A 6,874-nucleotide genomic window follows, 5' to 3' on the forward strand; every position below is an offset into this window, starting at 1 on the left:
ACCAAAGAAAGTATGCGGCGATCATCCACCACTGTTGTCATCCGTGGACGCCCAGGCCTTTTTGAGTTCCCAAGCTCACCAGTCAATTCCTTTTTTCTCAGAATGTACCCGACTGTTGATTTTGCTACTCCAAGCATTTCTGCTATCTCTCTGAAGGAGTTTTTCTTTTTTGTCAGCCTCAGGATGTTCTGCTTCACCTCAATTGAGAGTTCCTTAGACCGCATGTTGTCTGGTCACAGCAACAGCTTCCAAATGCAAAACCACACACCTGTAATCAACCCCAGACCTTTTAACTACTTCATTGATTACAGGTTAACGAGGGAGACGCCTTCAGAGTTAATTGCAGCCCTTAGAGTCCCTTGTCCAATTACTTTTGGTCCCTTGAAAAAGAGGAGGCTATGCATTACAGAGCTATGATTCCTAAACCCTTTCTCCGATTTGGATGTGAAAACTCTCATATTGCAGCTGGGAGTGTGCACTTTCAGCCCATATTATATATATAATTGTATTTCTGAACATGTTTTTGTAAACAGCTCAAATAACAAAACTTGTGTCACTGTCCAAATATTTCTGGACCTAACTGTATACTATGGATAAGCACTAAATGTTTATCAGAATACTTCTTTAAGGGTTTTGTTCTAAAATTAGAGGTTACATCTTTCCTCAGGATTGATTGCCCAGGGTCAGATCACTGGCGCCCCCACCAATCGCAAGACTGGGGTTGTGAATGGAGATCGAACATGAACCCCTCCGCTCCATTCATTCTCCATATGAGTGCCGGGCATAGCCGATCAAGTGCATTATGATGTGTATGTTTTTGTATTTAAAACAGGAGAGAAACCTTAAGGAGGCATCTACTGTAAATACCCCTTTAAGTCTTTCTGGGTGGGAATTTAAATAAGAACAGTTATTTTGCCATTTTTTTCTTGCATGTGGTGTCATAAACAATGTGGTCCTCTCCTCTACCCATATTGGTGGAGGGGATGAAGAAAAAGGCATTTAGACTGAGCACACATTACGCTTGTGGCCATTGTCAGGTGCATATAGTCAAGAGGTGTGAGCCCAATGGTGGCCATTGTCAGGATGGTTGCCAAGTCATCCGTCAACTATTGGGGACCATTGTAAAGAACACAGTTTTCTTTGCAGCAGTGGTCCTCTGTATGGGAAAGCACGGTCTCCTGCACTTTCCTGTACAGTCAAACAAACAGTATGCCGACACATACCTACGAGACAGGAGCCTGGAGAACTTTTATCCTCTGACATCACAGTATATGGAAGGTAAAGCCCCACACCTATACTATAGGCTAGGTGCATGAATGTAATGTATACTCACTATGTTTTTTGTACTATTCACCATGTAGATTAAATAGCACTTAAACTTTATGATTGCTTATCATGATTGTGGGAATAGCATTTTTGTGCAATCTATCACTTACACAACAATACCACATTTTACTGAAAAAAATAGATATTTTAATGAGAATTTTTTTTTTAATTATATTACGCTTTTTAATCCAACAAGAACACTCTACAGTGTGGTCTTTTGGTTGCCAATATATGCTTTGGTGTTCTTAATGTATCGTAACATTATTGCCAGTCATAGTGCGCCACATGTTCCCGATAAATAGTAAGGGACCATTAAGATTGGCCGATACTTGGGAAGGAGATTTTCTAGGGACACTCCTTCCCAGCTCTTGTCCCATCTAAAAAGAACAGCAAATACCTGACCAACAAGAAAAATGTTCCGGCAGCACATTTTCCTGTGTTAACAAAGTGATGTGCTGCAGACAATACAATGCTCTATGCACACGGAAAGGTCATTTTAAGGATTGCTTGATACACATGGAATATTGGTTAGTTTGAGTAAGCAAGTTATTAGATGGTCGTGATCATCTTGCACTTATATGACCAATCGGTAGTTGCTTAATAGTCAACATCGTGCTGTGTACATCCGCATCTTTTCCTCTTATGCCTGCCACCTCCTTCACTCACATTTTTTAACTTCATATGTACCTATCCAACAAAGATTCAATTTTTATATGAGTAATAAGTATTTGGTTGTTGGCCTCTTTGTGGGTATGGGATATGTCCTCCTCATACAACTGTAGCAGGCGTTAAGACCCTTGGTAGGCCCCCCGCTGTCACAGTGATGCCCCAAGATCACGTTCATGTGTTTCAGAGAAAGCTTCCTCCATATATCCACCTAAGGCCCATTTGACACGTCAGTGAAAAACAGACGTTTTTCACTGGCGTGTAAAACACGCACAAGTCCCTCCGTGTGCCGTGAATTACGGCACACGTGGGTTGTCTAAGTGCAATCCGGGCTCCGTTCTCCATGGCCCGTGATTGCACTTAGAGATTAACTCACCTGTACGCGCTCCCGCTCTCCATGGTGCTGATCGCTCCCGCGGTGCAGCATCCGGACGGCACTGACCTCCGCAGCAGCTGCTTCCGGGTCGGCTGTGTCGTGCATCATGAATATGCGCGACAGTAATGAGCCGGCTCAGAAGCAGCAGGCTGCACGGGCTGCAGAGGTCATCGCTGGAGCCGGGTGAGTAAAAATGATTTTTATTTTAAAAGCACGTTTTTTTCTGGCACGTGTTTCACGGATCACACCACTGCGTAGTCCGTGGGACATCAGTGATGCCAGAAAAAATGGACATGTCTCCATGCGGCAATCACGGACACGCGTGAACGCTGCACGGAGACATGGTCAGTGAAAAATCACTGATGTGTGAGCAGACCCATTCATTATAATGGGTCTGCGTATGTCAGTGATTCTGGTACGTTTAAAAAAAAGCACAAACGTCCCAGAATCACTGACGTGTGAAAGAGGCCTAACATACTTTTAATCCCAGCATCTAAGGAGTTGAGCATCTGTGATCTAAGTTCTGGCTGACAGCAGATTGTCAGCTGTAATGTTCATGTGTTTCTGTTGGTGTTCTATCTAATGTACTTCTACTAAGGCCTCTGCCACATTCACGTGAAAATCACGCACGTGCCGAGAGACACGTATTTCCCCTGCGTGTTGCGTGCAGGTAAGTACGTGTCTCTGGTACGTGCTGGCCACGTGTGTTCCACGTGTGCTATCCGCGATAGCACACGTAGAACCGGTAATTTACATACTCACGTGGTCCTTCCTGCTGTCCGCGCTGCTGTCCGTGGTGCTGATCTTCGGCTCCAGCGCTGCCGTCTCCCTGCTGCTGCTGCCAGGCAGTGAAGTTAATATTAAATGAGAATAATGAGCGGCGGTCGGCAGCAAGAGGCAGCAGCGGCAGAGGCAGGAGGGCTGGAGAAGGTGAGTAAATGTTTTGTTTTTTTTAACTGACACGTGTGTTTTCTCCGGCGCATGTCATACGGAACCGCATCCACACTACACCCGTGTGATACGGGTGTGGGCCGTGTGACACCCGTGCTGCCAGAGAAAACACTGACATGTCAGCGCTTAGAAAAACGCACACACATACAAACGCACACGGACACACATTCCGTGTGGTTTTACATGTGCGTGCCTGCTACCATAGGGTAGCATTGCTTAACGTGTCTCCGTGCCGCCGGTACGTGCAAAAAATGACAAACACGTGCCGGCGGCATGGATGTGTGTCGCAGGCCTAAAGCAGCAAAAAAACAATACCAGAACATGAATTGGCTACTTATTTGCTATGTGTCATACTTAAAGAGGCTATGGGGAGATAAGGTATGCACACCAGTGACTATGTAAGGGGAATACATGAAATAGCAGAAACTGCTGTGTGAATACTGACTTGAAAAATCCAATAGCTATATGTAAGAGTGAAAATGTGAAAAATGGAATCTGCATTTTTCAAGTCAGTATTCACACAGCAGTTTCTGCTATTCCATGTATTCCCCTTGCATAGTCACTGGTGTGCATACCTTATCTCCCCATAGTGATGTTTTTTTAGGTTTTTGCACCCAGTTCAGACTTAGAATGGTGTTCCAAACGTTATTCCTTATTTGTTAGTAGTTTTTCGTTTGTGAACCCTCCCCAACCACACCTATTGCCAATTCATATCATACGCATAAATAGCCTGGGTCTCAGCTTCCCATACACGGTAAGTTTTTTAACTGCATGAGAGGACACACACAAGCTAGGGACCCCAACGTAGAGAAATACTTTGGCGTAGTGTTGGGGCTCTATTGCATTGATCAATTCAGTAGCTAAATTTCTCTTGATTCATATATATGTTCATGGCAGTAATGCAGATTCCATTTTTCACATTTTCACTCTTACATATAGCTATTGGATTTTTCAAGTCAGTATTCACACAGCAGTTTCTGCTATTCCATGTATTCCCCTTACATAGTCACTGGTGTGCATACCTTATCTCCCCATAGTGATGTTTTTTTAGGTTTTTGCACCCAGTTCAGACTTAGAATGGTGTTCCAAATGTTATTCCTTATTTATACTTAAAGAGGCTGTCAGCACATAATGTTTGTTCAAACCAATTACTGGCACTCGGTGCATCACAGCGGAGCCCAACATTTAAATGCACCTTCCCACCTATTTGTTTCCCTCCATCTCTTTAACCCCCCCTACCTTTGATTGACAGGAAAGAGGAACAACCTCGTACCTGCGGCCGCCCGCAATGAGCAAGTGAGAAGGTGGGCGGGATGTTCGTTCCGCTCATCTCTTCCCCTTCGCTTTTATTGGACGGCTGCCGTGTGATGTCGCTGTGACGCCGCACAAACCGCCCCCTTAGAAAGGAGGCGGTTCGCCGGCCACAGCGACATCGCAGGGAAGGTAAGTCCGTCTGACGGGTGTAAGATGTTGTGCGCCACGGGAGGCGATTTGCCCGTGACGCACAACAGATGGAGGCAGGTACACTCGCTAGCGAGATCGCAGCGTGTAAAGCTCCCTTTAGAATGAGTCAGAGGAAGTGACCTAGTGGCTTCATAAATTTGCGGCTTGGTCCATAGGTCACATATAGCAAAGAATTAAAACAATGGCTTCCATACAGAGATAGTATGCATAAATAAACGAATATAAAATCAGTTGAAAAATTCTGTATCACACACGACCATAGATTGATGATTTTCATTTTATTTTATCATCAGTTAAAAAAAATAAAATTAAAAAACAAAAAAAAAAAAGACATTAGGAAAGATGTAATGCAATGTAAGTGCTAATGTGGCAATGCAAATCTAGATCCAAGGTTCTCATGTTACATGTGCAGACAGGCATCAATGTACAGATGTGCCCTTAATATGGAGAACCAGTGGCCTAGGTGATGGTTTCCAGGACAGGTCATCCTTGGACACTGTATGTTTGTAGGTCAATGTGTCCACAGCCAAACTAGAAGGTGTCATATCGTTATCCTATGTAGGTGGTTGTTGTATGGGAAAACAAAGACATGATGACTACAATAAACTGCAGTCTGTTCACATCTACTGGGTCAGATCTAGATATCAGGAAGGGGGCTCATAATCTTATGCAATAAATGCTCAAGATTTATGTGTACGTAAGTGGACAATTTCTTTAATATTTTCTCTTAAACATCTCAATTTGATCCAAACATATGAAATATTTGATGACGTTTTTATTATGCAATAATTTAAGCTTTGTTTTACACAAAACTATACAACCCCCCACAACAGCCAACAGGAGGCACCACTTCAGTGTCAGCTCTAGCGAGACTTTTTTTTTTGGAGTACATAGGATACATCTGCTGCGTATTGCAGCACCAGGGTTGTGGGGGAGATTTATGGAATCCGCTGCAGATTTCCTTAACCTGATCACCTTAATCTCACATGGCACAATATCTGGTCAAATTACTCTGGGCCAAGAAAACAAAAGAAAATACTAAATTCAGTTTGTAGACACACAATTCAGTAGTGATATTCCAAAAATGTTTTACTCAGTTCATAAAGTGCAAAAAAACCCCAATAAATCTTCCACGTTTATTCTTTGCCATGTGGGTTTTTCTGGAAAACGCAGAACTAGTTCTCCTTTGCCATAGAGATCTGGCTAAGGCCCCATTCACACATCAGTTTCACAGTCATTCCACGCAATATTGTAGAGACATGTCTGATCATGATCCAACTTTAACCGCATCTATATGTGCTTGGTCGTGTATGTCCCTTTAATGCAGGCTTGTACGTGGAGCCCGCATTATTCCCTGTACATTTCAGCTGATCTGATCAGCCGACATGTGCAGCTAACAGACACAGTTGGATCGGAGATCCACCCGTGCCTCTTAACTAGTTAGGGCTGCTTCTCACTTGCGAGTTTCTCGCAGTAGAGCAATGCGAGAAAAACTCGCATTGGAATCGGACACATGTTAGTGAATGATTCAGCTCGCATTTGCGATTTTTTTCTCAGTCCAAATCGGACTGAGAAAAAAATCGCAGCATGCTGCTTTTTTGCGAGTTTCTACTGCGAGTCTCTCCAATGCAAGTCTATGGGAGCGTGTAAATAATCGGATGTCACGGGACGGCACTCACACCATCCTAGTGACATCCGATTTTCTAAATACATTTCTCGCATGTTTCCTACAACACTGGAAACGAGCGATGTCTCACAATGTCTGTCAATCACTATTCTCTGTCAGTCGGTCTCTCCCTCTCGGTCTCTATTCTCTCTCTGTCGGCCCGTCACTATCTCTGTCCCTCTCTCACAGTGTCGGTCATTTTCCCCTCCTCGCTCATACTCACCGTTCCCCGATCCCCGGCGCGGCGCTGCACGGCATTCACACTACTGTGGCGGCTTTTACTATTTTGAAAAAGCCGGCCGCTCATAAAACAATCTCGTATTCCCTGCTTTACCTGCCCACAGGCGCCTATGATTGGTTGATAGCTGCCAATAACTCCTAGATTAATCATGTCAGGCGTCTATGAGATACCTTCCATGATTAAT

Source organism: Anomaloglossus baeobatrachus, chromosome 1, assembly GCF_048569485.1.
Source record: "Anomaloglossus baeobatrachus isolate aAnoBae1 chromosome 1, aAnoBae1.hap1, whole genome shotgun sequence".
In the NCBI taxonomy this organism is placed as follows: Eukaryota; Metazoa; Chordata; class Amphibia; order Anura; family Aromobatidae; genus Anomaloglossus; species Anomaloglossus baeobatrachus.